At 40.5% G+C, this 14,043-nt stretch overlaps 1 protein-coding gene across 6 annotated transcripts in view; it reads left to right on the top strand.

Moving 5' to 3' along the window:
- The window catches only part of MAP2K5 (mitogen-activated protein kinase kinase 5), a 288,637-nt gene that overhangs the window by 223,806 nt on the left and 50,788 nt on the right, over positions 1-14,043 (top strand). For 2 of the 6 annotated variants that reach the window (XR_010731284.1, XR_010731283.1), the window contains one exon: positions 3,327-3,387. The exons of the other annotated variants lie outside the window; for them this stretch is intronic. The gene's annotated coding sequence lies outside the window, so the exon portion shown is untranslated. The remainder of the gene's footprint in view (positions 1-3,326; positions 3,388-14,043) is intronic. 6 annotated transcript variants of the gene reach the window in all.

Genomic DNA, 14,043 nt, shown 5'->3' with positions numbered 1-14,043 from the left:
CAAAAGCTCTGGGTGAACAGTTCAACTTTAATTTCCAAATTAGGCGTTTTCCCCAGGATATCTTAACTTCTTACATTTAACTAGTATTCTCACATTTTAAGTCATCCTACCTCTGGTCATCCGTAGCCATTGAGCTCCATGATCCCTGGGCGTTCCTATAGTTACTGTGCCTGCATTTCTTTCTCAATCAATTTTTATTCTTTTTATTCTAACTTTAAACTCCGTTTCTTCTGTAAGTTAGCAGTCTTTATAGTACACAAGGGTGTCAATTAAGAAACATTAATTTTTTAAAAACTGAGTTTTTCTAGACTTGGGCTTGCCTACTAGCAATATTTATTCTTTTAACTTTAACTTTACAATATTTAAAATACTTGTAATGAAGGCAATAAATGAGTCAGATAGGAAAGTTTGAAAGAAAAAAAAATCGTAATTCATAATTATTCCTCTCAATTAAACATTTGTATAACCAGTTATGAGATTTGGGAGAACTAAAGATCCTCCTAGGAGAAAAACTAACACATACACATATCCCAATAATAGTAAGAATGGGGCTCTAACATCCTTAATGGTTGCATCCGTCAGTCCACATATCCCCTGCAAGCCATAAACCATGTTGGTGTAAAAATGAAGGCATCGTCCTGAAACAAATGGAGCCCCCATTGTCTCAAATATCAGACAGGCCTCCTGGATCTAATAGCTCATCAATATCCTCTGTCATCTTAGATTCCAAAAGCATCCTATCCCCATCAGAATCCTCCCAAATAAAGTAATTTTCCTGAGGTTCTCCTCCAGGATTGCATAGGATTGTGCCCAGGGAAACTGGGCCTATCTAGTCGAATGCACAGCCTGCCACGCTTCCTGGGCTCTGCTGTTCTTGGCCTGCCAGGCTCCTCAGCATCAGACCGCTCAGGAACAGCTGTTCTTCACCAGTAATGTGTGTATTGCTGGGGAGCTTGTTTAAGGGTTTTTCTGGATCAAATGGGTATATTCACTCCTTATTTAAAGTAGCAGTGATTGCCTGACCTGTGGTGGTGCAGTGGATAAAGCGTCGACCTGGAAATGCTGAGGTCGCTGGTTCGAAACCCTGGGCTTGCCTGGTCAAGGCACATATGGGAGTTGATGCTTCCAGCTCCTCCCCACCCTCTCTCTCTGTCTCTGTCTCTCTCTCTCTCTCTCTTCACTTTCCTCTCTAAAATGAATAAATAAAATTAAAATAAAAATAAAGTAGCAGCGATTGATACTAAATTTAAAATATTTTTGATTTGGACAAACTCCTGAGACTCTTGAAACTATCACAGGGAAATGATCTAAGGAGGGAAGGTTGGTATAGTGGAAGACAAGAGCATATAACTTGGGCCTGACCTGTAGTGGCGCAGTGGATGAAGCGTTGACCTGGAAATGCTGAGGTCACCGGTTCAGAACCCTGGGCTTGCCTGGTCAAGGCACATATGGGAGTTGATGCTTCCAGTTCCTCCCCCTTCTCTCTCTCTCTGCCTCTCTCTCTCTCTCTGTCCTCTCTAGAAATGAATAAATAAATAAATAATTAAAAAAAGAGCATATAACTTAAATCGTTTATTTCTTCCTATATAAAAATACAATTTAGACACCTATTCCCACTTACTCTAAAAATGTATTAAAATATCTTCTTTATGGAAACTTGAAAAATTCACATTGTCCTCACCAAAACAATCCTAAGTTGGTTTTGTAACTGAGCTGATGTTCAGCAATAAGAATATTAAGAAAGAATTGTCCAGATGACCTCTAGGCAAGGTGCATCATAGCTTCTCAGAAAGAGAGGATTGGTGAGGTTCTTTCATTATTGTTCTTGTCCCATGTTTATCAGATTTCTTGTTGCTGTGATACAGTGTTTCTCAAAAGGTAGTTCAAGGGCTAACTGCATCAGATATACCTAAAGCTCTTGCTAAAAATACAGATTCTTGGACACAGCCGGTTGGCTCAGTGATAAGAGCACTGGCCCGGCATGTAGATGCCCCAGGTTCAATTCCCAGTCAGGGCACACAGGAGAAGCAAATATCTGCTTCTCCACCCTTCCCCCTTCCCCTTTCTCTCTCTTCCCCTCCTGAAGCCATGGCTTGGTTGGTTAGAGCACATTGGCCTTGGGTGCTGAGAATGGCTCCATGGAGCCTCTGCCTCAGGCACTAAAAATAGCTCGGTTGGGAGCAGCCCCAGATGGAGGTTGCCAGGTGGATCCCAGTTGGGGCACATATGAGACTCCATCTCTCTATCTCCCCTCCTCTCACTTGAAAAAGAAGAAAAAAATGCAGATTCTTGCACCCAGTCACTGAATTAGACTTTCTAGGTATGGAGCCCAGGAATCTACATTTTTACTAGTTCCCCAAGTAACTCTTTGCATGTTACAGTGCGAGAACCTCTTCCATAATGGCTTTTTAGGGCTAAGCTACCCTTTTAGATCCCAAAGGGCAATTAACTATCTTTATTTGCATCAGACTTTTAGGGCTTTTAGTCCTGAGTGAATAAAACCAGCCAGGATTTGAACCACGTTACTCCATGGGCATGAGATCTACTCCATTGTGAAAAGGGTATTCAATGATAGTACATACTATTTCTTTTAGAAAAAAGTCAGATAAAAAAGTACTACCTTTAAGGAAGCCTAATTCAAACAAGATGGACTTTTTTTGAGTTATATACAGAATAGCCAAGCAAAGCCCAGTACAACATACTTCATTATTGGTGGGTGCAGCTTACCCTCCTGGCATAGCCTGGCAAAGCATGCAAAAGTAGTAAAACAAGACCAAGTGGGAAGGAGCCAGCCCTGGAGTTAACAGAAGTGAATGTCGGTCCTGGAAGTCAGGAGGTGGAATTATGGGACAAAGCCAGAGTCAGATACCAGATGTCCAATCAGACAACACCTAAAGTTGAACAGAGAAGTAAGAATCATGAACATGAAATTTGGACCACACAATAGAAACTAGAAGTGTAGCTAGGATAGGCAGGGTAGCAAGAGACTCAAGTTCCAATCAGAAATCTGGACCATCCAGTTTAATTTTGGCAGGTGGAGTTTAATCTGGTTTGGAGTTTAATCTGGTTTGGAGCTAGCTAGCTCAGGATATGAGCAATTTCTTAAAGACACCATCTGATGCCTCAGAGTTGCTTCTTTTAAAAGAACTTCTTAGAGGATAGAGGGGAAGGGGATGATAGGATGGGATAAACCTGAGGGAAGGGGGGAGGGAGATGTTGAGGGAAATATGGGGGAGGGGGGATGTATTCGGGGCGACACTAGAATCTATGTAAACACAATAAATTAAATATAAAAATAAAAGAACTTCATACTTTAAAACCCTCAGGTTTTAATCAGGCCCTCTCCAAGTCCCTGAATACCTGTGTAATAAAGAACTTTGGTTTGTTGTAAGTGATGTGTGCCTGTGTGTGCCGTGATGCCTTAGACATGAGATATCTTTATAGAATAAGGAGGCTCTAATTGTCTAGATTCTGCAGTTTACTACATTAAGCTCTAACATCAATGAGAAACTTTGCATTTTTAGAAAGAAATGTTTCTAAAATGTATTTGCTCTTGGCAGCCTGCTGACAGAGTGCACTGAATACCATTTAACCTTTTCTTGATGACTCAGGTCCTTGTTTTGAACACGGTGCTTTGATGTATTGATGCCTTCCAGAGCTATAGAATTGTATGGGGCTTGCCTTGTTCTTTCATTGAATTTTACCATTTTGCCTGTATGTTTGGCCTTGGTACTCAATGATGCGCTTGGGCCTCTTGCATTGTGTAGAGCCATGGGCTCCCAGGCTCAGTGGACCCACATGGCTGTGCTATTCTGCTTGGTGTTTTTCCTCTGTCCTGTCTGTGATTGCCTCTACTTTCTGTGGTAACTCCTCATTCTTGTCAGTGACTACCTGCTGCCTTAGCAGTCTGACCATCTGTCTACAATATTTGCACTTCTGATAATGATCCTAGCAAAACTAAAAATGACAAATGAAATCAGATGCCTAAATGGTATGTTAAGGTCAAACATGCTCACTTGAGAAGAGAGAGAGTGCTTGAACCACTCTTTAATGAAGAAAAATGGGTGGGCTTGTGTTCATTCATTCAGTAGATAGTTATGAAAATCGCCCACTATATGCTAGCCCAGGGTAACAGACCATGGTGAGGACAGCCTCCAAGCCTGAAGAGAACTGGCCTTCTAGGCAAAGTACCCAGGCCAACTACAAACTGCGTCTGAGTCAGAGTAGGAAGACAGAAGTATAGCCCTAAATCCTGGGCCAAGACAATGTGTTGGAACTCAGGAGGCTATATAGATGACTTAACACTCTCCCCAATGTTTGGGCTCCCAGTTTGGCTGGCAAGAAAGGGCTGGCCACACTGGTGGTATGGCAGGTGAAAATACAGCAGTGATATCTAAATTACCAAATGCCAGGCTGGCTGGAGCTAGCTAGTAGGGGCCATCAGTAGATTGAGATGCTGGGATTTGCGGTGACTAAAGTGGGGACTTCCCCCTTTGAGCTGCCCACAAATAGCCCATAGCCTTGGAAAAGCTATAGACACAGAAATGAATAATTATTGCATTGTAGGGTACATACTATACAACCCTGAGACAGGCAGGTTTATTCTGCCAGGAGAGGGTTTGTGCTAGGGGTGGGTTAGGTGATGCCCCTCAGGAGAGGTGACATTTAAGCTAGGTCTTAAAAGATGAGTAGAAGTTTGCCAGATTAAGAATGGAAACAAGTAAGTGTCAAACAGAAGGGCTTGAAACTTTCTTGTGAATCATTTTTTAGTTCATAGATGTGTTTTGGAATGTTCAAGTTGTCTAAAATATGACAACCAGAAAAATAGATTATTACTCTGAGTATATAGGTTTAAGCATATTACAGCTAGAAATAAATTTCTGTCTAACATCTGTAAGTGCTTAGCAGGACAGTTAGCAAATCCCTGATTTATACTTCTGTTTATTCATTTATGAGTAAAAAGTGAATTCATATAAGTCATGTTTTATACTAATCAGAAGTATCTTCTACATGAAAGTGTTGACTTTCTAGTAATAACTAACTACAAGATTTGTAAAATACTGAAATGGTTCTGAAATATGAGCACAAACTTTTAGTTGTCAGCAATGGCCTACAATTGGGCCACATGCATAGACAAATAATGAGCTTGATTGTTTAAAATGCTAGTTTAAAAATTCTAAGTTGCACTGATTGTACTTCCATGATATGGATAGAAAGTCAGTAGGATTTGGTCTTAGGAATGGCATGGCATAGCACTCTGTGTAGAGCATCTGGGTGGGTCTGGTGGAGAGTTTAACTCTTGTTCGTACTCTTAAGGAAGATGAATATGGATCAGGGCTTGGGTAGCGGACAGTGGTGTGTACAGAGTATGGAGACTGAAAGGACAACTGGCCAAGGAGCCAGGGGAGGGGGCTCAGGAGGTAGAAAACTGAAGTAATCAATAACAGAAGGAAATCAGGGAAATTCACAAATATGTGGAAACAATACACTACCATAAAAGAAGAAATCCCAAGGGAAACTAGAAAATATTTTGAGAAAAGCAAAAATCTAAACAGCATTATCATAATTTATAGGATGTAGCAAAAACAGTATGCAGAGGGAAATTTTTAGCTGTAAATTCTTGCATTAAAAAAGAAGAAAGATGCCAGACCTGTGGTGGCGCAGTGGATAAAGAGTTGACCTGGAAATGCTGAGGTCGCCAGTTCGAAACCCTGGGCTTGCCTGGTCAAGGCACATGTGGGAGTTGATGCTTCCAGCTCCTCCCCCCCTTCTGTCTCTCCTCTGTCTCTCCCTCTCCTCTCTAAAATAAATTTTAAAAAAGTTTAAAAAAAAAAAAAGAAGAAGAAGAAAGCATTTATTGCCTGACCTGTGGTGGCGCAGTGGATAAAGCGTCGACCTGGAAATTTTGAGTTCGCCGGTTCAAAACCCTGGGCTTGCCTGGTCAAGGCACATATGGGAGTTGATGCTTCCAGCTCCTCCCCCCTGTCTCTCTCTCTCTGTCTCTCTCTCTCCCTCTCCTCTCTAAAGTGAATAAATAAAATAAAAAATTTTTTTAAAAAAGAAGAAGAAAGATCTCAAATCAGTAACCTAACCTTGAACCTTAAACTAGAAAAAGAACAAACTATACTCAAAAGCAAGCAAAAGGAAGGAAACACAATTATAGTGGACATAATTCTCTGTTTCATATAGTGAAACAGAGAATAGAAAAACAGAGAAAATCAATAAAACCAAAAGTTAGTTCTTTGAAAAGATTAACAAAATTAACAAACTTTTAGCTAGACTGACCCAAAAAAAGAGTGAGGGTGAGAGAAGACTTAAATGGCTAAAATCAGGTAGTAAGCACATACCTTACTACCAACCTTAGAGAAGTAAAAAACATTATAAAGGAATACTATGAACAATTGTATGCCAACAAATTAGATAACCCAAATTAGAAATGGACAAATTCCTAGAAAAATACTTCTAATACTCAAGAAGAAATATAAACTAAGTAGACTTATAACAAGTAAATAATTTTTTTACACTTCCCACAAAGGATAGCTCAGGACCATGTGGCCTCACAGGTAAATTCTCCCAAATGTTTAAAGGAAATTTAAAATCAATCCTTTTCAAAATTTTCCAAAAAATAGAGAAAAAGAAATATTTTCTGACTTTTTCTGTAAAGCCAGTATAACTTTGCACCAAAGCCAGACAGAGACTTCAAAAGAAAATAAAACTAGTGATCAGTTACCTTTACCAATATAAATGCAAAAATCCTCAAGAAAATGCCAGCAAAATTAAATACATGTATAGCAATACACATAAGAACTATACATCATGCCCAAGTAGAATTTATCCTACAAATGCTAGGTTGAGCCAACATCTGAAAATTAATGTAATACCCTTTGAGTAGTACTAACGTTCATGTATGTCCTCGTGCCTCCTGACCATCCAGAGTACAATCGTACATGTATAAGACAACATTAAAAAAAGGCAAATGTATGTTCTTCTTGTTTCCATAAATTGGTTATCAAACAAACATGATTTTAAGTTAATAAAACTGGAACTGGAACTAATTTCATTTTTTTAAAAAATAACTCACTCCCGGGGATCAGCGAGCATGAAAAATACTACTCAAAGGGTTAATAGAATAAAGGACAAAACTCTCGTGGACACCTCAATAGACACAGAAAAAGCACTTGATAAAATCCAATATCCTTTCATGATAAAAAAAACACTCATTAAACTTGGGAGAAAAGGGAACTTCCATATCCCTGATAAAGGACTTTTACTAAAAACTCATGACTAACACCATAGGTAATGGTAAAATACAGTTTTCCCTCTAAGATAAGAAGCAAGAGAACGATGTCTGCTCTTGCCACTTCTATTTAACATTGTGCTGGAGGATCTAGCCAGGGCAGTTAGGCGAGGAAAAGGAAAGTCATGCAAGTTAAAGAAGAAGGTGTAAAACTGTATATTTGCACAGGACATATGATATATAGAAAGTTCACACCAAAAAAACTGTTGATTCAGTAAGGTTATAGAATTTAAGATTGACACACAATAATCAGTTTTATTTCTATGTACTAACAATCTAAAGTAAATAACTTAAAAGTGAAATTAAGAAAACAATTCAAGCCTGACAGGTGGTGGCTAAGTGGATAAAGCATTGACCTGGATGCTGAGGTCACCAGTTCAAAATCCTGAGGTCACTGGCATGAAAAGCCCAAAGTCTCTGGCTTGAGCAAGGGGACCTGGCATGGCCCCAGTCAGGGCACATACGAGAAGCTCAATGTACAGCTAAAATGAAAGCAACTACAAGTTGATGCTTCTCACCCTCTCTCACCCTGTTTCTCTCTCTCACTCTCTCTTTAAAAAAAAGAAAAGAAAACAATTTAAATTACAATACCTTTTTTAAAAAATAAAATACACCCTGGCTGGGTAGCTCAGTTGGTTAGAGCATCATCCCAATAAACCAAGGTTGTGAGTTCAATCCCCAGTCAGGGCACATACAAGAATCAAGCAATGAATGCATAAGTAAGCGGAACAACAAATCAGTGTTTCTCTAAAATCAATAAGTAAAATTTTAGAAAGTAATAATATAATACTTAGTAATGAATTTAATAAAAGAAGTGGAAAACTTGTACAATAAAAATTAAAGCCCTGGCTGGTTTGCTCAGTGGATAGAGCATCAGCCTGGCATATGGACGTCCCGGGTTCAATTCCCAGTCAGGGCACACAGAAGTGACCATCTGCTTGTCTCCCCCTCCCCCTTTTCTCCCTCTTCCTCTCCTGCAGCCAGTGGCTTGATTGGTCCAAGTGTCAGCCTCATGTGCTAAAAATAGCTCAATTGATTTGAGCATCAGCTCCAGACCAGGGTTGCCAGGTGGATCCAGTTGGGGTGCATACGGGACTCTGTCTCACTATCTCCCCTCCTCTCACTTAAAAGAAAAGAAAAAAAAGAAAATTACAAAAACATCATAGAAAGAAGTTAAAGACTTAAATAAATTAAAAGACATTTCACATTCATAGAATGGAAAACAATATTGTTAAGATGGCAGTACTCCCCAAATTGATATACAGATTTGGTGCAATCCCTGTCAAAATCCCAGTGGGCTTTTTTGTAGAAGTGAATGAACTGTTCCCAAAATTCATGTGGAAATGTAAATGACTTCATGTAGCCAAAACCATCTTGGAAAAAAAAGAAAAGAACAAAGTTGAAAAAATCAAACTTCCTGATTTCAAAACTCACTACAAAGTTACAGGAATCAAGATAGTATGATACTGGCATAAAGATAGACATGGACTAGAATTGTGAGTCCAAAAATAAACCCATATCTCCATGGTCAGTTGTTTTTCAGTGAAGATCTCAAGACCATTCAAATGGTTAAAAAAAAAAAAAGTCTTTTTCAACCAATGATGCTGGGACAATTGAATATCCATATGCAAAAGAATGATTCAAAGACCTAAACATAGCTAAAACCATGAAACTCTTGACAGGAAACATAGCTGTAAATCTTTGTGACCTTACATTAGGTAACAGTTTATTAGATATGACACCATCAAGATAGTAGAATCACTGTAAAAATGCCAGTGTTTCAGGCCAATGGACAGGTAGAGCGTGACAAACCATAATCTCAGAAGAGGACCGTTGTGCCCCAAGGTGAGGAGTGGAGGAGATGCTGGCTTTCCCTGTGATGCCTGTAGCTGAGAAAGGGGGTTGACAGGAATGCCACAGTAGGGATGGGGGAAGGATGATGGAAAGGAAGAAGCCAGCTGAGTGCTGAGCAAGAAGAGAAGGAAGGAGGTAGGCTGCTGCCATGGGTCCTGACCTTGGGTCCTCAGTGATGGAGATTAAAGTGGGTTTGCTCAAGGTGTGAACAGACTGTTGGCCAAGAACATATTTAACAGACCATCACTACAGAATTTCATTTATAAAAGTCTGTGCCTTCTGTGAGTTCTTACGACTATTAAATCATACAATTTAATGAATACATAAGAGAGCCTTCACAATTTACTTATCTTCCTGGCTGGTATATGTACATCGTTACAGTGGTGCTAAAAAGAGTCGTTATGCTTGGGGACAGTCATCTACCACACCAGACACCTGAACTCACAAGAGGCCTCACATGGACTCTTCACATGGACATGGCTCCTCTGATGTTTTCTATAAATGCCAGCAAACATGTCCATTGCTGGAAGGAAGCAACACTTGTTGCCGGCCCCACCAGGCAGCTCGGTGAAGAAGAGGATAGAGGTTATCACCCAGCTAGACACTTGCACATATGCTGGGCAAGCCAAGAGCAGGTAACATCTCTGTTCTAGAAGAGGGAGACACGTGAAGAAGGGGATGAGAAAATTGAGGACCAGGAAAGGAAGAAGAAAAGGGAGGGAAGAGTGTGTTGTGATCACATTATTAAAAAGCTCCAGCCTGACCTGTGGTGGCGCAGTGGATAAGGTGTCGACCTGGAAGGCTGAGGTTGCAGGTTTGAAACCCCGGGGTTGCCTAGTCAAGGCACATATGGGAGTTGATGCTTCCTGCTCCTCCCCCTCTTCTCTCTCTCTCCCTCCCTCCCTCTTTCCTCTCTAAAATGAATAAATATAATCTTCTTAAAAATAAGTAAATTAAAAAAGCTTCGAAGCTTTTCTCTCTGCCTTGTTGTTACTCCTACAACCCCAGCCTCCATAGAATCATCTTTGTAAAAATACAGCTCTCAACCTATTAAACCTTCCAGGGATCCCCATGCATGTAGGGTTATATCTAAATTTCTTAGCATGGTATTTTAGACACCCATATTTTTTTCAGCCTCACTTTGGTTCAGTCATTATAGTCTTCAAAGCTGCCTACACTTTCACACCTGTAATTGTGTTCCTCCCTCTATTGGAATGACCGTGGCCCCTTTTTCCCTTTGTGAACACCTCAGCATCAAACAGCCCAGCTCAAACAGCATCTCCTCTTTCACGCTGTCTCTGTGACCTTCCCAGCCTCTCCCATCTTGCCCCACTCCAGCCCAGTGCTAGGCAGAATTCAGCATAGCATTGCTTACAAAGCTTTACTATAGTTTTTAATCATACTGAATCAAATTTAGTTCATGAGTTTTTCTCCCACTAGATTATGAAGTCATCCAACACAGCGATTTATCCCAGCACCTGGTAGCACATTGCCCAAGCCAGATCTCAGCAAATGCTCCTTGAAGTAAATTAAAATATGTTCCTTCTCTAAGAGGGGCTAGTCCTACACAAAATGGAATGTGGTCTAAGTTTGTCTTTTCTTCTACTGAGGCCAGTCTAGTCACCAGAAAAGACCTCCATCCTATAACTCCAGCAGCGAAGTACAGAGACCATTATAGAGGAACTCATTTCGAAGTACATATATAACTCAGTTCGAGAACATTTTCATCAATCCGGAAGGAAATGCAGTACCTGTTACCAGTCAGTCCTGACTCCTCTCTCCCTTCCAATCCTGGACAGCCACTAACTAACCTGCTTTTTGTTGCTAAGGATTTCCTTACCCTGGACATTTCATATAAATTGGATCATGCATTATCTGGCTTTTTGTGTTTGGTTTCAGTACGGTAACAAAATCTTTTCAAGGTATGTTTATGTTGTAGCATTTATTAATATTTCATGCCTATTTGTGGCTGAATAATATTCTATTGTATGGAGATAACCACATTTTGTTTATTCATCAGTTGATGAACATTTGGTATGTTTCTCGTTTTGGGCTGTTATGAATAATGCTGCCGCAAACGTTTGTGTACAAGTTTCTATATTGACATATATTTTCAGTTCTTTTGGCTATGTACCTAGGAGTGGAATTGCTGGGTCATATGAAAATTCTATGTTTAACTTTTTTATAAACTTCCAAACTGTATTTCACCACAACTACCATGTTAAATTTCCACCAGCAATTTATGAGTATTCAAATTTCACCACACTCTTGTCAATACTTTTTTTTATTTTATTATAGTCATCCTAATAGATGTTAAGTAGTCTCTCATTATGGTTTTGATTTGCATTTCCCTTATGATTGATGATGAGCTTATTTTAATATTTTTATTGGCCATTTTTACTATCTTCTTGGAGGAATATCTATTCAGAGCCATTGTACATGTTTAAATTAGGTTGCTTGTGTTTATTATTGGGTTGTAAAAGTTTTTTATATATTCTGAACACTAGACTAAATTTTTTTCTCTCATTGTATGGAATTTCTTTACAATTTTTTGATGATGTCCTTTGACACACAGAAGTTTTTAATATATTGTTTTGGACTTTGAAGCCATTCTAGTTTGGTCAGAGGGTGGGAGGCTTAGATCTCCACCCTATTTCCACCCCTGGCACACGTAAAAGTCCTTAGAGTTAAACCATTGATGATAGCCCAAATAGCCATTCTGTAAACCTCTGGAATGTATTAATTTCAGAGCTAGGTACTGGGGAGAAACAGTGTCTAAGTTGCGATTGCTATCATTAAAGCGTTTCTTCTCGAGTCAGGGAGGCAGACCAGTAAACAGTATATATAATAGATCACTTTAAACTAAACTGCAGGTAGAACAAGTGGTGTGAGACTTGATGTCCTGAGATCTCAGGGGAGCACAGTGACTATCGTTTTATCCACTCACATAAATGGGTATTTAGGTTAAGACACTTAATAATGTTTGCAGCTGTATAAATTCTGTAATAAGATTATGGACAAGGTGCTCAGAAAACAGAGAAGAGAGCTGGTAATGGAGGAGCCAAGGACCGGTGGGAGTTAGCCTCAGAGACATTGAAAACCCCACAGGAGTTTACTCTGGCTGCAAAGCAAAATATTGAGATGAGGCAAAGGCCACATTTCAGAAGATCTTTCCACACTGTGCCTGAAGGCATTTCCAGGGTGGGATGGGGGTGCTGAAAATTTTAAGCAGAGGATCCACAGAACCAGATTTGTGTTTTAGAAAAATCATTCTGATGGGATTATGGAAGATGGATTATTAAAAGAGTGGTTAGGCCTGACCAGGTGGTGGCGCAATGGATAGAGCGTCAGACTGGGATGCAGAGGACCCAGGTTCAAGACCCCGAGGTCGCCAGCTTGAGCGTGGGCTCATCTGGTTTAAGCAAAGCTCACCAGCTTAGACCCAGGGTCGCTGGCTCAAGCAAGGGGTTACTTGGTCTGCTACTGTAGCCCTATGGTCAAGGCACATATGAGAAAGCAATCAGTGAGCAACTAAGATGTCACAACGAAAAACTGATGATTGATGCTTCTCATCTCTCTCCGTTCCTGTCTGTCCCTATCTGTTCCTCTCTCTGACTTTTTCTCTGTCCTTGTAAAAAAAAAAAAAAAAAAAAAAAAAAGATGGTTAGGAAGCTATCATTCTGATCAGAAATTATGACAGCTTTAGCATGTTTAAAAGGTACTTAGGAAAGGCCCTGGCCGGTTGGCTCATTGGTAGAGCGTCGGCCTGGCGTGCGGGGGACCCGGGTTCGATTCCCGGCCAGGACACATAGGAGAGGCGCCCATTTGCTTCTCCACCCCCCCCCCCTCCTTCCTCTCTGTCTCTCTCTTCCCCTCCCGCAGCCAGGGCTCCATTGGAGCAAGGATGGCCCAGGCGCTGGGGATGGCTCCTTGGCCTCTGCCCCAGGTGCTGGAGTGGCTCTGGTCTCGGCAGAGCGATGCCCCGGAGGGGCAGAGCATCGCCCCCTGGTGGGCAGAGCATCGCCCCTGATGGGCGTGCCAGGTGGATCCCGGTCGGGCGCATGCGGGAGTCTGTCTGATGTCTCTCCCTGTTTCCAGCTTCAGAAAAAATACAAAAAAAAAAAAAAAAGTAAAAGGTATTTAGGAAAGAAAATAAGCTAGATTTGGTGAGAAATTAGATGAAGGGGAGGGTGGAGAGGTGGGGTCAGGGAGGAAGCCTCCACTCTAGGGCAGTCAGGCCTCACTGAGCGGAGCATGCACACTCCGTGGGAAGAAGGTGATTAGCGTACTGTTCGAGGGAGAGCACCAGGTGCCTCATTCAGAACTGCATTAATGCCCATTTCAGATCCAGTTTTAAGTTTATCAGTGAGACTCTTAAGTTCCTGAGTTCTTCATTTCTGTCCTGCTAGTGCTGCACGCAGTATACAGTAGTCACTCATAAATATTTGTTAAATGAAATTTATGTGTAATTACAAGAACTTACTACTTGTTTTTTCAAGACCTCACAAAAACAAATCCAAAAAGTAATAAAATATGATGAGGAAGTACTTAGGTAATACATGTGGTCTTTTATCAAAATCCAGACTCTAGCCTTAACCTTTACAGTTTGTGAAGTTTCCCCAAGTTTTCTCATGTCGTGTTGCTTTCCTTCACACTCCATTTTACAGATGAGGAAACTGAGTGACAATAGGGTTCTTTCAACTGTATTATAATTACTTTGGTGGCAGCAAAAGTAACAGCTGAACATTTTGGCATCAAGGGGAGGGATTATTTGAAAAGCCATAAAAGAAGACAACATAGAAAGCATTACAGACATGCCCCAAGGGCGTAGGTATATTGCAACACAGTTCAGTTTTGCTGTCAGAATGACTACATATCTTTAAGAATGAATT

This window comes from Saccopteryx bilineata, chromosome 4 (genome assembly GCF_036850765.1).
Source record: "Saccopteryx bilineata isolate mSacBil1 chromosome 4, mSacBil1_pri_phased_curated, whole genome shotgun sequence".
Taxonomy (NCBI): domain Eukaryota; kingdom Metazoa; phylum Chordata; class Mammalia; order Chiroptera; family Emballonuridae; genus Saccopteryx; species Saccopteryx bilineata.
Note: the sequence above shows the minus strand (reverse complement) of the source record. Positions and strands in the feature narration are given on the sequence as shown.